The 22129-nt window shown below is 37.5% G+C and overlaps 1 protein-coding gene across 5 annotated transcripts in view; it reads right to left on the bottom strand.

Moving 5' to 3' along the window:
* tenm2a (teneurin transmembrane protein 2a) overlaps positions 1–22129 on the bottom strand; it is a 646939-nt gene that overhangs the window by 337842 nt on the left and 286968 nt on the right. The window contains exon 6 of one of the 5 annotated variants that reach the window (XM_058798657.1): positions 21542–21659. The exons of the other annotated variants lie outside the window; for them this stretch is intronic. The gene's annotated coding sequence lies outside the window, so the exon portion shown is untranslated. The remainder of the gene's footprint in view (positions 1–21541; positions 21660–22129) is intronic. 5 annotated transcript variants of the gene reach the window in all.

The following is a 22129-nucleotide window of genomic DNA, read 5'->3' as shown; positions in this document are numbered from 1 at the left end:
GAATGTGCAGGCGGGTAAAATATCCCCGAGATATGAAAATGTGGGCACGCTTTTGCCGGGTTTGTGAGTCTTGGCAAGAATAGAAAATGGATGAACCTGTTTCATGCCTCGCTAATTCCTTTCATCTTAACAGACACTACAGCAGAGATAAAAAAAAAAAAAAATGAAGGATGATGAGTGCCGGCAATAAAAGAGTCACATTTCATAGGCCCGAGACTGCACCACACAACTGTGACTTCAAAACTGAGGAGCTTCAAATGAAAACTAGCTGCTTGTCTAAACGAGACACTCTTGGTGATTTCTGACGCTGAAGACGAATGAGAAACAAAATGATGTTACTCTGTCTGCATGAGATAAAAACATGGGACTTTTATTAAGAGAATTTTCATCAAAGAGAAAATCACCTAGATGAATTGGCTTTAGTTTGTGTGTGCAAAATCTCTCAGCGAACTGATTTTAAGCTTACAGGGGGATTTACTTTTGCAGACGAAATTGAGAAGCAATATGTGCTTGACATTTATTCTTAGCAAGTTCCCCTTTAGTGTTATTTGCTATATTGCGGCATCGTTGTTGGGCAGAGCACTTCTTGCCCACTCAATAAAGATCTATGGGCTCCCCTGACAACTTAAAACGTTGAATGCTCAAAGCAGCCGTTTACTTTTTCAAAGCATGAATGCACATCCATAAAGGAACACAATGGAGTGAAGTTTTTCGAATCCATGGGAATCTGTGCTCAACCCACTCTCGGAAAAGTGTTCAGGGAACACTGGCGCTGGTGGAGAGAAAAACAAACATTAGTTTAAATGCTGGAGCCCAGCCTCACGACGCTGCCAGCCACAATCAATCCACCGCCATGCACTTACAAAAATAGAGATGCGATCTGTGTCTTAGCTGGATCGTGGGCCGGTTGAGTGTTTTGTGTGCACCCAACCCGGCTAGTGCTGGAGGAATGATGGGATATGTGTGGACAAAGGTAGGCCATCTTGAGTCCCTGCTCCCGCTTCAGGCTACAGTGAGTGTGGTGGTGTCAGCGTGTGATTTTCTATGTGTTACACTGCATTGAGAGGACGCTTCCAGTGCACATTTCCCTAAGGCTGCTGTGAATGTCCAGTGCCGGTCCCAGTCCAGCTGTGTGACCCCTCCGGGCCTGTCGGACTGTTCTCCCTCTGGTCACTCACACAAATACACGCCTGACACACACAGTGAGTGTTTTCAGGGCAGGCCTGCGGTGTGGCTGATTTTGCATTCGTGACCTGACAGGGCGAGATGCTGAAGCTAATGGGATGAGCGAGATCTAAAAACATTTATGCAGGACATACTTTCAGTTTCTCTGCACTGCATTCTGTTTTATTTTTAAATAACTTTAATAATAATAATAATGGGTGTTTGTTATTTGAAAAAAATATTAGAATCACTGAATAAATATATAAATAAATAACCTACACAGTCCAAACGTCTGTGACACACATTAAAATAAACAGACAATTTAAAGTAAAATGGATAGTCTGTCTGTCTGTCTGTCTGTCTATCTGCATAAATAAATAAACAGTGAGAAAAAAAAGAAAGAAAAAAAAAACATCATAGAAAGTGTAGAGGGTGGAATAAGGGAGTAGAAATACACAAGCAGGAGACAAAAATGTCCAAATGAAGCTTATGGATAAAGAGAAGAAACAGAGACAGCAGGGCAATAAATACCGGTAAGTGCAGTCTTTTTCTATATACAAAAATCAAAATCTGGCACATAAACATGAACATGTTGTGTTGAAGAAACACCCAACTAACGTTTCTATTGAATTTTCAAAAATTCCAGCATAGCAGAGGACACGGTGACCAAGCATTAAGCTCACTGCTGAGATCTTTCAGAATTGTTCTTGAAATGTCATTCCTTAAGCCTGCATCGCTGAGAGATGTGAAGACTGTATTTAGCCAGATGCCAAAAGCACTCCACACATCAGGTGATAATGAACACATTATCAAGGAGGAGAGGAGTGCGGTCACATTACAGGCACAGGAAAGCATTCACAGTGCATTTAATAACTGGTGCAAATGCATGAAAGGTGAACTAACCAATCACGATTGAATGGGTTAACACACACACAAAAAAAAAAAAATGCTTCCGAACACCATTTAAATAAATAGCACCATCATAGAAAAAAGTGGCAAGACAAGCTAACTACATTTTTGTCTTGCAATGAAATTGTACATGTAATTATAAACTGAAATTGCTTTGTTTTTCTGTTGCTTTTCTGGATGAATTTGAATATTTCCCTCTGGGCTGTATGGTAATTAAAACCTTGCCCATGGCAAACTCGACAGTGGGACAACATTTATAAAAAAATAAATAAAAAAAAACAAATCTTGCAAATGCAAACAGAACAATTAAAGCAGTGAGCTTTAGGATCAAGAAAAAAAAAAACATGTTTCTGGAACAGCATCACTGACATGGGAATTAAGCACACGGTTTGAATCAGGGACTAAGGCAGCGTGTGGAAATTGATTGCGACAGGTGGCAAATATCAAAATGTCAAGAACTTTGGCAAACCGAGACCAGTTTCTCAGCTTTCGCATTATTGCTGGTGTACACTGCTGGAAGAGACCCTTCATTGACCAAATGTGTCCAAGCAGTGTGCTTTGTTGTGTTTGGACACAAGGCCATATGACACACTAACACACATGGGAGCTCAGGCCTTTAGAAATACAGTACTGAAGTGAAGAAAGCAAAAGGGAGGACAGGAGGAAAAACAGCTTTGTAGCATTTACTGCTCTGTGCAGTAAACATTTCTTTTTATTACTGTTGAAACCAGTTGTGCTTTTTGTGGAAACCATGATAAATTTATTTATGCTTCTTTGAGGAATAGTAGGTTTAAAAAAACTATTTATTTATTTATTTGAAATTGATTTTTTTGTAACATTATAACTGTCTTTACTGCCACTTTGGTCAATTTAATGCATACTTGCTGAATAAATTTGCCCAAATTTCATTCATTCATTCAAAAAAAAAAAAAAAAAAACTTACTAACCTGAAACTTTTGAATTGTAGTGTAAGTGGATCTTGTTACATGTGCATAAACAGCAAAAACACATGTAGTACTGTATCAATTCAATATGTAACTGATATCTGATCATCTGAGTCTAGTCTAAATACTCACAACCAACAATTTTTAATAAAGCGCTATACATTTCCTCTAACTAAATATTTAAACTACTATTGTACAATATTTTTTCCACTAACATTAAATGAAATTATCAAAAATCAACACGCACAGAAAGCAGACGAAAACACTGTAAATTACTACGGACTCATACAAAGAATTACAATCTTGTGATATTTTGTCATTAAGAACATGTTAATTTAAAATTAACATCATGTTAATTTGTGAGATGTGAATAGACTGTCACTGTATTTGTGTCAACTAATTTGTTCGTTTAATTAATTAGTATAGAATTGTATTTACAGTAATAGCCTACTTTTACTTTGCATTTAGCTACTTACGTATTTTAATTAATACATTTTTATGAGGAACTTTATTTACATTTTATGCATGTAGGTTTCATAATATTTCATAACTTTTTTTATTGCAGTTTTCACAGTACTTTATAACACACAAGGTCTCAGAGCATGAGTAAACACCTAAAAGGTTAAATCTCTGACTGAGTGCTGGACACCGTTCAAGTTTAAGGACACCACGAGGGGGTAAACTCTCCTCTAATCTCATCTGACACATGGTATACTGCAATAGCCTGCTTCAAATGTCTGTTCATACAAGTTGACTAGCGCACACACACATATAAATAACAAACAAACAACAAAATCTAATTGCACACTTTCTAAAAGAAACAGCATGATGTACTGTTTTGCTTCACTTTCTAACAGTCCCTGCACAGATCAGATGTGTGAATGTTTGATAAACCTCAATCATCACAGCAGAACTCCGTGCTGGACCACCAGGAGGCTAGATTTTCCATCAACAACGTTGCCTACTAATGATCAAGAAAAGTAACCATGTGCTCTTAGCATAACCTGTGGAGACTTCATTACTCAACCACCATATCACTTCAAAAACACACACAGGAAGTTAATCCACAACAAGCACAATCCGCACGGCCTGTTGATGCAGTAGCCTCTCATTAAACAATGCAGTGTGCTGTACTAGTTAGAGAAGCACTACTTCATCTCAGTGGCGAGATGAGCAGACATCACAGTAACAGTGGCAGAATCACAGGGGTCACAGAAGCCCCAAGGGGTACCGTACCAGGTGCCGGTAATGAGAAATCAGTGGATGAGCCGCAGCCAATCAGACTGCACCATTGAGCATGTCAAAAGCATTGAGTTATGATTGATTTCTCTCTCAGCTAGGAAGAGTAACAGAGGCATTTGAGAGAGAACAGGGGAGGCGTGCATGTTATTCCAGCACTGGTAATCAAAAAAACAGAGAAATACAGTCTCAAGGCTGATTGATTTTGATGTCTTTTATATCATTGATCTATGGCTCCCGTAAAACAGCTGATTTAATCCATAGATAAAGAGCTAAAAATCGACTGGATGAAATCCAGACATTCCAGGGTGGAACTGCGTGTTTACTTACATTTCTTCTACATTTCATACTGGCATTTTTCTTTCATCTTCACTAAGGAAGAAAAGAAAACATACTAAATAAATAAATAAATAAATGGCTTTCTCTATTTATTTATTTATTTTTTATATATAAATAATTTTCGTATGCTCACCAAAGCTGCATTTATTTCATAACAAATGAAAAATTTATTTTTAACAAATAAAAACAAATGTTTCTGTTTAAATATTTGGTTACACTTTATTTTGATAGTCCACTTTAGACATTCTACAAACGAAGTAACTTTGTAACTACATGTCAACTAATTATCATTAATTTGCAACTACATGTCTACTAACTCTCAGTAGGGTAGGTTTAGGGTTAGTAGAATAAGTTGACATATACTTGCAAAGTTTCTCATAGTCAGTATGTTGTATGTTGTGGACCCATCAAAATAAAGTGTTAGAAGATATTAATCAGACATTAATACTCTACTAATACTCTAATTACTACTAGTTGACATGTTGTGTAAGGTCTGTTTTGGGTTCTGTTTCATGTTCTTGTTTTCATGTCTTTTATTTTGAAGTTTAGTCACGATTCCTGGTTGTTTCATGCTTCCCTTTCCCTCGTGGTTCCCTTGTACATTGTGTCATGTTCTCATTGGTTGCCTTAGTCATGTGTCTTGTCTCTCATTGGTTTGTTCATGTCATGTGACCCTCATTGTTTGTTATAAGTAGCCATGTCGTCGCCTTTGTTCCTTGTCGTGTATTAATGTTGTAACCTGCTGTTGGTGAGTCTAGTCCGTTCATGCCATGCCAAGTCTGTCTCTGTTTCAAGTCTGTCTTTGTTTGTATCTTGGATTTCACATTTGTAAATAAACTGCACTTGGGTTCTTCACAACGCTCGCCTTCAGTGAACTCATTACATGTAGTTGCAAAGTTACTTACTGTTAGTAGAATGTCTAAAGTGGATTATCGAAATAAAGTGTTGCCAAACATTTTTCAAAATGTAATTTATTCCCGTGATGGCGAAGCTGAATTTTCAGCATCATTACTCCAGTCCAGTTCTAATATGCTGATTTGTTGCTTAAGATGATGAAAACGGTTGTGCTGCTAAATAATTTTGTGGAGACTGAGTTTCTCTGACTCTGTCTCTCTCTCTGTCTCTCTGTGTTCTTCAATGAAAACAAGTTAAAAAGAACAGCAATTATTTGAAAGAGAAATATTTGACAACATTACAAACGTCTTTTCCATCACATTTACCGTCTTTGGAATGGTAGTGTAAAGAATAGCATTGGTAACCAAATACTTGCGCAATTCTGCATCCACACCAATATGTGTCTGAATATTCTCATTTCAGCCAGTAAACCAAAAAAAGTAAAATTTTTACAAAATGGTAACAAAATTTACTTTGTGATAGTGTAACATCTCTTTCGCCTCTATGTTCTTCCTCCCACATTAGCACATGTATTTATTTTACACACACAAAAACTCTTGAAAAGACAAATCCCTTACATATATCTCTCGCACATTTGAGCCATTTTTAGTCTGGTTCATTAAAAACCTTGAGGTGAGGGAGACAGGGACAGAAGGACCCTGAGGACGTGATAGGGACTGTGCCGTCACCTCTTACAGCTGCTCGAGGGCAAACTGTCTTTTCTTTGTAGCAAATGCCGACCCAGACAATCTCAATGGACCACTCAACAGCATCTGAAAGTGAGGTCACAAGTCCAGTCCCAACAGATCCATTATACTAAAGCCCGATAAACCCAAACGCACCAAACTCTGATGGGGTCACACTACACTTTTTGTCTGTTTTTGCTACGTAAATCTTACTGCAGCACTACAGGTGTAAAAATTAATCCATGCATCATAATGGGTCTCTGTGACAATGACAGTATTCAAAGCACTGATTGCATAATCAATTATAATTGCTATAATAATACCCAATGTATTATGCAATCATTGCTTAACCAAAATACAATTTCTAAGCCTGGTGTATTGTTTCTGTCAGTTTTCCTCTTCGGCTGGCACCCCGCAGGCCAAATCCAGCCGTCAATCATTTTTATACAGACCTACAATTGATTCTGATGAATTCGCTGCACTGCCTGATACATTAGAGCAGCAGTTCTCAATTCCAGTCCTCGCGTCCCCCCGCTCTGCACATTTTGTGTGTATCTCTTATCGCTTCAGTTCTATTCGAACGTAAATGCCCTGCGAAGTGGACATCACATGATATTCCGCCATGATTCCAGTTCGAAGCAAGCAAATGTGTTTCATTTAAAGGCCATTAAAGTGTACGAGATGTGAATTTAAATTGTATTTATTTACAAATGCATTTATGTCACACTCTAGTAAGTTTCGTTTGTGTGTGAAGACGCTGCAGGTGGTGGCGTAGCGCAAATATGTGAATTAATGTTCCAAAGTGAAGTGAAACTTCAATGGATTTCCCCTGCTCAGGGAGTAGGAAGCAAAGGACACTGTGTAGGGATCATGTCAATTGGAACACAGTTCATGCACGGGGGACTGGAATTGAGAACCGCTGCATTAGAGAACTTTTTGCACATGACCAGCGACGTATTCAACTGCGTTCGTCAGTTATCAGTTGGTTGACCACAAAAGCTCTTTAGGCTATAGTTAAGCTACACTATTTAGCTGCACAAAATTTAATTGCATCACAATCAATCAAATTTATGTATGCAAATAAATATGCAAAAAATGTTTAAGTATTTAAAAAGTGGTTAAATTTCTTAATTTAGTAAAGCATCAAATTCTATTAGAATCAAAGTCAGTATTAATTAAATGCAAGAGTAAATATCAGTATTGCAGATGCACAAGCTTAAGTTTTATGTTTATACATTACATACAGTATATGAATTATATTATTATGCAGACAAACATATGCCTGCATCGATGGAAAGAGCTGGAGTTGGTTGTAATGTGAAACTCATTCTGAGGCTCAGAATTAATGGATCAGATATGTTCTTGTCAGCTTGTGTGCTATTTTAATATAAGACAGCAGCATAAGGCCCCATTTATTAAGATCAGTAAACTGACAGGTGAATGTGTCTAAAAGCTTCAGCAGAATAGATTCTGATGCCACCTTCTGTTTACAGCACAGCAATATCAAATGGGTTAATGTTGTCAGAGAGAGAAATGGATCAATCAGAAGCTTTATAAAATATGACTTATAGGTAAACAACAGAGCGGCATGAACGTGTGTTCACGTGTGTGTCTGCATGTTTACCTGTCTGAGCGATATGACCATCCTATCTTTACACCAAACCCATGTAAAGTCAGCCCGAGTGACAGAAGCTTTCGCTTCCTGTGCTATCTTATCTCTCAGGGAATGGGACCCGCTGCTTCCAGCTAACAGCCGTTCAAAGCCCTTTGTTCCGTTCCGCAGTCATCCCCCTCACCACAAAGTGCTATTCGTTTCCAATCACCTGACCCTGTAATTGCCAATAGCCTGCTTTACACAGAGACCTGTATTTATGGTTTTCTTTCTACAGCCCGAGACATGTGCCAGTCAGGCTGCTGCAAAGACCTGGAATTTGCTAGGACCGAAATATTTTCTGGGCTGGAACAGTATGTGTGCATGCAAACAGTTTTGTTGCTGCACAGATGCCGTGTGCATTTTTAAAATAAAATATTTCAATACTTTTTCCATTTAGTGTGCTAAAATGGACATGTACTATATGTAAGCTGACTTTTGCAAACACTGTGATGCTATTAAAAAATGCTTTTTAAATAGACTGACATGTCAACTTCTGGCTCATCCAGTAGCTTGAGTTGGGTTGAACTACTTATTTGTCAGACCAATAGCCAATAGAAGTAGAAAAAACATTATTTTTTGCTATTGCCTTTGAAAACACAAGAAATCAGCATAAATTACAACCTTAACACTTTACTATCAATGCCCCTTCAAGGGAAACTGTCCAAGTCCTCTATTCATACTGCTTTCTCCAGTGAAATATGCACAGATCAAGCACAGTTTAAACACGTAAATGATCCAAAACAGTTCTAAACAAATATGCTGGTGGATTTTGATGTGAGAGGACAGCAAGGGATGGATTTTTCACTGGAAGAAGAGTTATTATGGTCTCGTACTTTGGTCAGAAGCAACAGTTTAAAGTTAAAATGCCTTGATGGATGTGTTTCTTTATAAATAACAAATATTTATACATTTATTATAAATATTTACATATAAATATATTAAAATGTATGTTTACAATTTAATATTTAGTGATTAAATATCTGTGTCATGAATATCGATACTAGATTATTTATTTGTGAACAGTGTTTGGGAAGTTTTTGTATGGAAGGATTTTCCGGACTATTTTCAAAAGCAATTGCAAATTGTATTTTCAATTGCGTTTTCCATAAATTGTCCTCATTTGCATCAATTGGAGTGAGAGATGTTGCGTTTCGTTAATAGTGATTATTGACCTATTGTGCGTACCGTTGTGGCTCCCGCTGTTAGCAGGGGATAATCGCTGCATTTGGGGTAAAAAAGACAGAATTAATAATTGTGCCAAGAAGGTTGTCTGTTCGTTCACACAGGCACGAACTGATTGACAGCTGCCTTTAGCGGAGCCTTCACCGATTACCTCCATTAATCAAAGCGTTCAGCACGGTCGTCTGTGAGTGACGTCACTTCCCAATACAAACACGCCCCCTAGTATAGTCCCGCCCCCTCACAATGATTGACAGCTTTCCGTGTAGACATCGGAAATTCAAATGCAAAAGGAATTGCGATTTCATTTGCGTTTTGGCAGGTTACATGCGCGACGCAGAGAAAGTGAAAAAGCAAATGTGGTAATTAATATTGCTATTTAAATATGACAGGCTCATAACTCGTAAGACATGGGAAATACAATTGCAAATGGACTTTGCCTTTTCATTTGAAATGTGGCAGTCACTTTGCGTTCGCAAAAATGCAAACGGTAATGCCAGATTTGCAATTGTATTTGGATTATGTCCCAATTTATGCGCCCACACGCTTTATGCTTTTGAAAATAGTCCGAGAAATCATTCCATATTTTTTACTTCACAAGATGTTAATTGATAGACTGGAGCCGTGTGGATCTTTGTGATGTTTTTATCTGCTGTTTAGACTCTCATTCTGACGGCACCCATTCATTGTAGAGGATGCATTGGTGAGCAAGTGATGTAATGCAAAATTTCTCCAGATCTATTCTGATGAAGAAACAAACTCATCTACATCTTGGATGGCCTGAGGGTGAGGACATGTCAGCTAATTTTCATTTTTGGGTCAACTATTCCTTTAACTACTATGTACAATATGTACAGAGTGTATCCATAGGTATTTAATGTTAGTACATAGTAATTAAGAGTGCCTAATGTGAAGCTTGACCAGGTACTGCAATAATAGAAAATCAACATGCAGAATGCTCTGTGGTGAAAACAAACTGTGGTGCTCATATGGCTAATGCAAGTTCAAACATGCTTTTTTCCCCTCACTTACACTATCACTACCTGTCATTTCATCTTCTTTTTATAATGTATCCAACAAGAAAAATAACAGCTATGCTGTGAATTACAGAAGCTACAAAAATTCAGCTTCAAGAAAGTATGACCATAACCATTTAAATCCTGAAGTGCATAGTTTACGGTCAACATCTTCACAGACGTCATCACCTCTGGCCTACTTTCTCTGCCTGTTCCTGTCAGATGTTGTTTGCTCTGGCTGAGGCTGCTCGTGTGGAACTCTCCATATTCAGATGCTCGCCGAGAGGTCACACCTGGTTGCTGTCCGTGACACCTGACAGACACTTGGTGGCCCTGTATCCATGGCAACCGTAGACGGGGGATGGGGAGGAGCAGAGGTCAGGTTTGAGACCGGTTTACCTGGAGCTTTTCGCTCACACAGGAAATGACATGTTGAATGGTCTGAGTGAGCAGGGGGTGGTCTGAAGGACTCATCTTGATGGCGGAAAGCAGAAGAGATTAGAGGACACCTGAGGAGAAGGGTGGTAAACTAAAAGACCAATGAGTGCCTCAAAGTGACAAGGTAATTGGCAAATATCAACTCAATCTCAGGATTGGCCACTTAATGGTTTCAGGAGGTACTTTGTGACTACAGATCGAGCTTCTCGTTTTGCCTGTGAAGGCATTGTGCAGAATCAGGTTTACCAGAGGCTCAATTAACAAGGTAATTTCATAAGTATCTGAAGCACATTACAAGTCAATAGTAATGCACTCTTGTGAGGAAGACACAAATGTTGCATGGATTTGTTTTTCCTTCTTAATCCCACTTGGGAAATGGGACTTCAGTGCAGCTCAGAGACATCTGAGCATTCACAGCTATGAAGCAATCACTGCTCTGTGAGCGTGAGTGTGCAAAACAGGTCCAGAACTTGATTTGTCAGCAGTTATTGTATTGCTGTAATCTTACATTGTGATTTACCTTGAATAAAACAAGGGTGTAGTATTTATAAAAGTTACTGTTGTTTATCAAACTAAATTCATAACCCCAGCTGTGAGTGAAATCTGGGCTTTGCTGTAATGCTTTCACAAATCATTTTGTTTCATTAAACAGTTTTAATGGAGAGAATAAAATAAATGGTGTTTAGATACAAACAGGGTGCAGCGTCAAAACAGAAGATGCCTTGTCTCATGGCATAAACGTACCTGGGTGCACTTTTTAGCGAGACCGTTTTTATGTACCTCGCTGCACGTTTCGCTGCAGTTTCAAAGAGAAATGTCCACTGAGTGGCGCTAAAACACGGGTTCAATATGTAAACCCTGGCACGTTTTTATTACGTCGATATAGGTACGTATTGCTGTGTTTTTATTACGTTGCTTCAGGTACGTATTGCGGAGGTTCAGAATTCAAATATCCGGGGACCATCGCTAAAAATTAATGCTCTATCGTGTTGGAAATATGCCCTACATCAAACCCAACCTTAAACCTACCTGATAGTGTTGTCAAATGCAAAACTGATATAAAAATGCATTTGAAAGTGACGTGAGGCCAAGTATGTTGACCCATAGTCGGAATTTGTGCTCTGCATTTATCCCATCCAAAGTGCACACACACAGAAGTGAACACACACCCGGAGCAGTGGACAGCCATTTATGGGAGCAGTTGGGGGTTCGGTGCCTTGCTCAAGGACACCTCAGTATGAAGGTGGAGAGAGCGCTATACATTAACTCCCCCCACCTATAATTCCTGCTGGACCTGAGACTCAAACTCGCAACCTTTGGATTACGAGTCCGACTCTCTAACCATTAGGCCACGACTTCCCATGTTGATGCAACCATGCTATTTGAACTTCCTTATATGCAGATTTGAACTGTTTTGTCGAACCGTAGTTACACAGGATTCGAACCGGAGCTCCTCAGCTCTCAAGTACATCTCGGTACTCCGTGAGCTACCGAACAAACCTACCGTCTATGAAAACCCATATGTATGAAGCTGGATATGTGTGATGCTAACGTTCAAAAGCATCAGTTTTCAAATCTCCTAGCATATTAATATTGTTTTGAAATCATAACATGATATTCTTTAATATCATTGAAAATTACGCTTTATTAATCAAAACTGTCAATTTGTGTGAAAAGGAATAAAAGGCGTCAGAGTTTTACTGCCTCTAGTGTTCATTTCTTTTGAAAACTGCAGTGATATGTACTTATTGGTACGCATTTCATGTCTCGCTAAAAAGTGCACCCTGATACGTTTATGCCATGAGACCAGGTAGGAAAATGCTTAAAAGTGCTTAATAAAATGAGAGCTGAAAGGCTTTATTCAGAATAGCATACTACTCTACAAGTCAGATTATTTGTTTAGTATTCAGTACACATACTATTCACAGTATAAACATTTTCCATATGCATGAAATATCTGGATGGCCTGCTACATTTGACAAAGTGTGCAGTATACGGTATACAACAAAACACTGTGTGGAAAACTGTATCCATCCATCAGTGCATTCTTAAAACCATTAATTCCCTATAGGGTCGCAGGGATAATGTAACCTAAGATTACTGTATCCTGCAATGCAATTCACATGACTTGATTTACTATTTCAAGTGTGTGAAATTAATAGGAAGTAATATAATCTGCATTTTTTATTTATCATTTTTTGTAAAAAGTCCTCATTTAAAATTTGTGCTAACATGCAACAGAACAGATTTTATTTATATGCATTATACTGTAATGAGGACATGTGAAAGCAAAATATCACGCTGTTTTAAAATAACTTATATCCTTTAAATGTCTATTAAAATAGCAGGCAGTATACAGAACTTTTGTTTTCATTTCCCTTTTAGTATCAAAGTACTAATAAAGTACTAATGAAAAGTCAATATGCTGGAAATATGCATGCTAGTTAATAGTGAGAATTGGTCCTTAAAATAAAGCGTTACCTTAAATTTTGGACTGTATACTGCACAGTGTGCTATGTGCTATTCCTTTCCAAATACAGCAGAAGACTATATTAAGACAGCCTCATGCTCACAGAACATTTTCAAAAACGTTAATGCCCGTTTTGACACAAAATCCATAAAAAAAATAAATAAAACTTTGCAAAAGTACAACTGTGGTATCTCCGGCAGAGTTACCAATGAAGTGGACATAGTACAGCAGGAGAGAATCTGAAAGCCATAGAAAAGAGAAGAGGATGACAGTTTGTGATGGAAAGCAAGAGGACTGAGAGAGGAAGAAGCACACAACTGTCACTGGGATATCCCTTGGGTGAAGGGGTAGAGGAAGCTTGAGTAAAACATGTCTGACAAGCCAGATCAGAAGCGCTGACACACGTCCAAAGCAAAACTCAGGACATGCACCGCACCGCCAGGCTTCCTAAACACACACACTAAGCTCAGTGTGTCCTTGTTTCGCAAACATAAACCAGTTCTCAATTCAAAATGAAACCCAAATCCTGAACATTTTTACTTGGCAAGACAGCAATGAGCAAAGATATTGCTTATGGTGAAAGCAAAGCCTTACATAAATTCCTGAGGAGCGAGACAAAACAAGTAGCTAAAAACCAATCAGTCTTTTCTCAAAGTGTGTTAGAGTGAAAGCAGACCTAATGCTGTCCCCTTTATCTGTGCCTCTACCAGGAATCTCAAAAAGGAGAAAAAAAGCCTTTAATTTTCTCACTTTGATTAAACTTTCTCTTTTTTTTCCATGGAAGTTTGGCTCTAAATAAAAGGGAAAAGCAAACTGTCGAGGCTAGTTTTGTGTGGCTATTCCTTCGTCTTGTTGACCTTTACTTCAATATGTTTGAACAGCTCTGTGGATGCACAGAGACCGAGTTCATTCAAGATGAGATTGCACACAACACTAACCAGAGCAGGCTGGTCTGGACAGAACAAGATCGAAACATTAGAGGGAAGATTGGTCTCAGGTTTAGAGAGATTACTTACAAGTTGTATGTTGTAGAGCAATGTGAAACGATTCTCGGCCAATTATAACTAACAATCCTCTGCATCAAGTTTCATCAACATTTAGTCTTTGTTTATCTGTTGTGCCAATGCGGACTTAAAAGTACATTGAATTCGATAATAAGGCTGAAAGATGGCAAAACAAAGAGCAGGACTGAGATAGACAATATCATATTTCATATACAGTAACTTCAAAAAATCTAAAAGAAATTAAAAACTTTGGGGGATGGAGAGGCTTAGATAGCCAGAAATCCTGGACAGCACTGCATTCTAATATGAATGAGAGTGAACATAATATGTAATTTTCAGCCCCTATCACAGCCTCTCTTTTTGTTTAAACTCCGTTTGTTCAGTTGCCTTGTGAATAATTTAAGCTTTGAAATCTGTTCCGTATCTCTGACAAGCAGGTCTATTATAATTATGGGCCGCTACATTATTATGATTACCAATTGAGAAGAGAGAGAGAGAGAAAGACTAGAGGAAGCGAGAGAGAAGCTGCTTTTCCTGGGCAACCATGAGATGATATGCGAAATGAAAGAAATATTCGTTGAATTTCTCATTTAAGTCGGACGTCTCTGCTCCAATCGGGAGACAATTTATTCATCTGACAATATGAAGAATGTAAGATGCATATCATCTGCGCTAATGAGACTGAAGCACCCGGAACATCAGCACAATCAGAGAGAATAGCGAATCATTTAGTCAGGTTTGTTGCTGCCGATTAGAAAAACCTCAATCGTCATCTTCCTCCTGGTGATTTGATCTGCTTTCCAAATCATATCTTGTGTCTCTAAGATTAGGATTTGGGATGAGGAATATCTTAATTTCATGTTTGACGAGGCTCGGGAGGTGTAGATTGGAACAGACAGGTTCAGTTTGAAACCCCTCAGCGTGTCATTATGGCAGCAGAATTATATGCCAATTTTTAATATGACTGGCATCGAAACAAGCACAAGGCATTTATGATGGATATAAAACGTACAGCTGAAATTGCAAGTTTTAGGTGATCTGTTACAGACAAGCAATCTGTAGATTCTTATTTCTCAGTTTCACTAAAGATGTTGGTAATTTATTAACATACATATATATATATATATATATATACACACACATATATATAAAATGGTTTTATTTTTTTTTGTTTCCAGTGGGGTTTTTTTGTTTTTGTTTTTTTAAGAACCCTGCTGTAAATGTATAGAACCTTGCTGTAAAGTGTTCAAATATTAGTGTTGTCAAGCGATTAATAGCGATTAATCATATAAATTAAAATGAAAATAAATCAAATAAAAGTTTGTGTTTACATATGTGTGTGTACTGTGTATATTTATATATGCATAATAGATATATATATATAGTACACACACACATACAGTATATTACGTAAACAAAAACCTTCGTTTGACAGTACTCTCTCTCTCCATATATATATATATATATATATATATATACTGATATATAAAGTAATGCAAAGGTATATACATACATACATACATACACACACACACACACACACACATATATATATATATATATATATATATATATATATATATATATATATATATATATATATATATATGCAGTTGCATTATTTTCTGCAGTACTCTGCGGGACTCTCTACTCTAAATGCTTACCGGTAGTTAGTGGCATACGTTTAATGTCAGTTGAAGTTACAAATGTTATGACAAAAGCAGCATATAATGACAGATTTCAAAAGAAAGATTACCTTTGGGATATGTCAAGATGGGCCTGAGGGTGAACCTGACCTTCAGCCACCACGTCTGTATCAAAAAACCACCTCATAATTGTGTGCCAATAATCCACCACAAGCTTGCATTTTAGTACACCCAATTTATATGATCCATTTGAATCCTGATGAATAAAACCAAGGCACTCCATACATTTATTCGTGTTGCACATCCTGTTTATTTCACATTACTGAATTAAAATGGGCTGTGAATGCTATTTCATGTTGACTTTAATTAGTAGAGGATATTGGTGGAGCACCTCAACTGTGAAGAGCTGGGGGACACTAACGCGGTTTGAATGCAGCCCAATCGCTGGGATCAATAGAAGCTAATTACACTGAAGATTAGTCCTCAATGCTCCTGTTTTACAGCCAAAAACACTGCAAAAAACAAACAAGAAATCAAATGCACTCAGCTACACCTCCATTTCTGACATATCTCAGACAACTCAATAAAAGCATGCTGTCAGAGTTCGACCTCTCCTCCTCGCTCGCTTTCCAAAAACATCCTACGAGAACCAAATTTAACTTTTTTTCCTTCATTCCTCCACCCATCCAAACATTCTGCCTGCCTCTGCGGGCTGCGATTTATTCTGTCGTTTCGCTGACCTCAACAGAATCCGCAATAACAAAGCATCTAAATGTCAGATGTTTATATAAACAGCCGCTCTAACTACAGTCGGCTGAGCTGCACTTTATTACAGATGTTACAGTGCGATATATCAAATATGACAAGGTTTTCATTTTTCTTGTAACGGTTTGCATAGATTTTGAACAGTCCATAACTTTAATCTAAACAAAGACAGTTAAAGGCAAGCATTCAAGGGAACAACAGTGACATTTGGTGATGGATGGGAATTGAAGTGACCTCATATACTACTATATATATGAGAAAAGAAGACGGTCATTTGAAGACGAACAGACCTGTTCTGGAAGATTCCACAGTCGGGGTTTCAGACAGCTTTTGGGGGAAATGTCGGGACGGATTAGGTCAGCAAGGGGCAGCCAGTGACGTGGCGATATAACCGGTGCAGTCTGCAGGAATTCACATTTCAATGACATCTGCATTTAGATAGAGTCAAAACTGAGATTTAACACTTTAAATTGAACGCCGTCTTTTTTCTTTTCACTGTCAAACACAGATGTGATTGAAATTCAGTCTGTCTGAGAGAAAAAAAAAAAAAACATGTTCTTCCGAGGTTGTTAGCATGCTATCACCTGTATCTGCAGACACACATCTAAAAAGGAGATTCAAGTGCGAAAAATTTGATTTACATTGTAGGTACTGAAATGTGTAAATTATGCAATACAAATCTTATTCATCTCTAACAAGCTCTTGTCCTTAGATTCACACCTCAGTTCATCAGATTATTTATTTTGGGGTTGATTTCCTGCAGAGGCTCTTCAGAGACTTGTTATAACTCAAATATATTGTTTTGACAGCCAAGTAGAAACCAGGTATAAACTAGCGATGAAGGTCTGTGCTATGTCATAAAATATTTTTAAAGCCACAGGTCAGAGGAGAGAACCTTTGGACTGTAGCTTCCTCCCAGCACCAGTCTCAATGATTCAGGCCAGATATTCCTTGGTTCCTTAAAAACACATCCTGCTCCTCATCGCTCCTACTGGCCGGCTGGAAGAGACAGACTGCTAGGCTGAAAAAATGTGATTTGAAGAAGCTCCATCTGGATGAGCTCACTGCTAGAGGTCAAGCAAGGAAAGAGAGAAAGTTGGGATAAGGAACAAGAGTTTGCTAGTGAAAAGTTTCTATTTAAGGTGTCAGTGTGTAAAAGTTTACAAGTGCTCAGAAACTTGAAGTTTGAGGGAAATGATAAATTTATTTATTAGCAGTGCTTGCTGAGGCAGGAAGTGAGCTACTGTAAAGTATACAACTTTGACATCTAGCTAATCTTACATATTTTAACTACAGACATGGAGTGGCCTATTAAACTGAGGTGTGTTATTACTTTACAAATCAAATCACACTCATGTTTTTGTTTTTTTATTCCTTTTCATACTATAAAATGGATAGAAAATTTGGACTTGCATCAACAGACCAACCACCTATATCTAGGGACAAGAATATCATTGGTCCCCTTTACACCTGAAATTAATCATATTCAAATTAAACATATCATATCACGATAATACTTTTTTTTTTTTTTTTCTTGGATATTGTCTGGATTGCAGATTGAAATTTATGTTGATGTGTCTATCTAATCACACTCATGTAAAATGCAAAGCTATATCTAAATATTACCCAACATTTGTGTTAACTGAGAAAAAACACAGTGATTGAAATTGAGTGTGTTTATTTTGTTTTGAGTGTGTGTGTGTGTTTGTGCACGCGTGTGTGTGTGTGTTCTTTCCAATGTTGTTATTGTTAACCAAAACTAAATTAAAAACACACTGTTAACTGAAATAAATATATAATATAAATATTAGATAAAAGACTAACAAAAATTAAATAGAAATGTTGCCTTGGCATCTAATTAAAAGTTGAAGTACTAAAATAACTAGCTGAAAAGAAACTAAAACTGAATAAAATGAGAAATATATTTAAAAAAAATTAAAAACAAATTATAAAAATAAATTTTGTTTTATAATAATAAAATAAAATGACAAGCAATTACAGCAAATTAAACTAAAAATTATACATGCATACTCAGACTAACAAAAAAAATGCAATAACATTAATAAAAACTATAATAGTAAATAAATAATACCAAAATATCACTGTTGCTTTCTTAGTAAAGCATCTAAATAGAGATGAGGAGTGAAGAAAAATGTAGAACGTTTTTTAAAGCCTAATTTTTGAGGAAATAAAAAAGAGAAACAATACTAATTCTATAAATAACTAGAAGTGTTGAATATATCGGATGAGAAAAATAAGAGTGCAGTGTCTATTGTCTTTCAAATTGCAAGATCAGATTTAAAAAAAGAGTCAAGAGGGTGCAAAAGTGTGATTCAACTCCATTAAGTTCAGTACAATAGAGTATACAGTACAGTACATGATTATTTGCAGCGCAACCTCATTACATACCGTATTACTTACATAGCTGAATGCAGATAATGAAAACCCATTTGCATGCACCATTAAATGTGGTGCAAAGAGGGCAGAGAGACCATAGAGGGTTTTTTTAATATGGGTCAGTAAGCAACCCCTTACCAACATCACATAGTAATGCCCTTGCTGCAATCCAAACCGCCTTGCAACCAATTAGAAAATATTAGCAAAGTTGTCAGGGCAACCCTAAAATTGCAGTAGCACATTTTACACAAGCGCAAAAAGTACAAATGTAGTTTTTAAGTTTAACTTTCTAAACCTGAGACAAGGCTCAATCCCCTTTCATACAGGGCCTACAGACGTCACAATCATGCCGGCACACTGACTTAATGCATGAAAATAAGAATGCTCAGTTACAAGTGTTTGCCTTTGATTGACTGACCCACATCTAACAAAAATACGGGCCACTCAAGAACTTCCTCTGCTGGCACTTCTCATAAAGTACGAATCCATCCTCGAGATGCTTTTTAAAGTAATCAAGTTGGAAGAAAGCATCCGAAACAAGACCACTCCATCCACTCTGGAAACTGGACAATGCTCACACGATCACATGATCTCCATGGAAACAGAGAGGAATAGTAGGACACTCCAAGCGGCCTTTTCCTGCCTCTCCTCTTTCATGTGGAAATAGATCCCACTGTTTGAGAGCAGAATGAGATGGAGGGAGGAAGCCGCAAGAATGAGGCTAAGGGAAAGAAATGGAGAAGGAGATGGCCCCTTCACCGGCAGGATGTCTTGCAAGTGGCCCCGAGTGCTCCTACTGTTTCCTGAAGAGCTCCAGGAATAGTCGTCCTCTCGGCTGATGCTCTATGACAGCTGTGCCACAAGGGTTTTGTTTGTTTGTCTAGCGGAGTTTATTTTCCAGAGTAATTTTGTCATAGTAGAGAAAAGGTTAGAAAACAAGTCTTCGATTCTCGGAGACGTTTATGCTTTATGATGTTTGCAAGCGAATATCTTTTCTCCGAATGTGATTTGTAGTGATCTGTAGATGTCAGGAATGAAAGAGGAAGCGGAGGGAAAATGAATAGAAGCAACGATTCAAATGACAAAGTAACAAGACCAACCTTTGAGCGCATAAGAATAAATTTTAGATTTTTGACGTGCCATACTTTTCTTCCTAGGTAAGGGCTTTTAAAAGTAGATGCAACGCACAAACGCGCATACACGCTGACAACATTGTGTTTGGCAGGGAGCTGAGTAGGTGTCTGATTTCAGCTAGTGTTTCAGGCCGCCGGAGGATATCTTTACTGTCAATGTGTTTGTGTACCTGTATGTGATACTAGAAGCTGTGCTAGCGCGTGTCAGAGAGATGCCCTCACCCGCAGCCCTGATTTCAGGTCAACTCGCTGAGAGAAGAGGGAGATGGGATGTAATAGAGCACAAGATGCGGGACAGACGAAACGCTGATTTTCTGATGCCAGTCCGTGTTTAACGGAGCTGCTATATCAGACTCAATACAGACATTCATACCTCAACAGACACAAGCATCTGTGAAATAAAACTGATGCTGGGAGAGTAAACATCCGTGTGACATCACTGATGACATCACTGCATCAAAACACAAAAATGGCAGCGCATGAGCATATGACGGAAAAAGGTGACAGATTCAACAATGATTAATTATCAACAGCTTTCAAAGGCTCTGCTGTAGTGAAATTAAATATAATCATTTATTTTAATATAATATAAATTAGGATGAAATGATTGAAGGGCCACAATGAAAAATCTAAATCGCTGCTCTTTAGAGATGTGTTCACTGTACTATGAAATCAGCTGTAACTTTCCGAATGGAAAAGCAAGCATGGAAAAGTCTCTAGGATAGGACACTAATTAACAATACTAAACTGCAAACTAAAATGCAATCAATCAATAAAAATATTAACAAATAAAATAAAACAAAAAATAAAATAAAATCTTTACATAAATATAATTTGGGGGAAGTTAACATGTAACGATGCTACAGGAAAAAACAAAACAAAAAAAAACAAAAACAAAAAACAGGAAATTAAAGAAATAACTCTTCTAATACATATTAATAAACATTCAGCCACACAATACATTATAAATGTAAATAAATGGCTGTGTAAAAACATTAGATTTAAAATAATTACGCAAACAACGCTTTGGGAACTGTGAGAAACATTAGGAGTCCATGTCTTAAATGTTTCATAATACAATCATATAAATACCATCTACACAAAACCTACACCAAACAGCCAACTTCCCTTCATGATGTACTACACATACTCACCGAATTACCAGTCTTCACATCCGCTCAGTTTTCAGTATGTTGTTCAGTCAAGGAAACCAACACGGGTAAAATTAGAACAGCTATTCGCCAAAACTAACGAAAAAAATTCATTAAATAACAACGACAGTTGCAAAAGAAATCCGCTAAACTCCTGTACTTGTGCCTTTGAACATGCTTTAGAAAATGTAAAGAGCAAATTGCACATCAAACATTTATATTCTAAAGGGTGATCTTGTTGTCATGAATTGGCTGACTGGAACATTTCAGTGTGTTCCTGCACGAGTTGCTACTGCTCGTTCTTGAATTTTTCAGAAAAAGATAGACACTCCATTCACACACATTCATAATTTAGCCAAAACCTCCAGCAGCCACAGGCAACATGCCTCCAGTTGTTACAGACATGCACAGTTCCACAGCACACATTCACACAGCATATTGCAGCAAATATAAACACACTTTCAGTGCTTTATCTATCTATCTATCTATCTATCTATCAAACTCCAATCTTACCTTCATAAACCTTGCTTTGCTGATCTCTCATGATTCATGTAGTCTCTTTTTAATGGTTAACTGGTGCACATTCACAATGACTCTTCCCAAAACTGCCTTTAGATTCCTTGATGACACTCTGGTGGCACAGACAGAAATCTAATCTACATTTGAGTATACTAATTTGTGCACCTGATTCTAACATTGGCCATTTGATGCAATGATAATGGTACGTTCCAGTTGTACCTGGAAGTCGGAATTCTGACTCAAAAACTCAGAGGAACCACGAGAATCCTGACTTCAGAATCCAAAATGGCTGTGCAATGCATCAACAGTAAGTGAAACTGTAGTAATATATAATTTATTAGCACTTCTGTTTGTGTCTCATATGCAGTGCTGCACAAGGTAGGCTATATGCAACCTCTGGTAACACTTTAGTTTAGGTACCAATTCTCACTATTAACTAGTTGCTTATTAGCATGTATATCACTAGCATATTGGCTGTTTGTTAGAACTTATAAGGCACATATTAATGCCTTATTCTACATCTACATTCTGACCATATTATATATCCCTTAATCCTATACCTAAACTTAACAACTACCTTGT

Source organism: Onychostoma macrolepis, chromosome 14, assembly GCF_012432095.1.
Source record: "Onychostoma macrolepis isolate SWU-2019 chromosome 14, ASM1243209v1, whole genome shotgun sequence".
Lineage (NCBI taxonomy): Eukaryota > Metazoa > Chordata > Actinopteri > Cypriniformes > Cyprinidae > Onychostoma > Onychostoma macrolepis.
The sequence above is the reverse complement of the archived record's forward strand: the minus strand, read 5'-3'. Positions and strand labels throughout refer to the sequence as shown.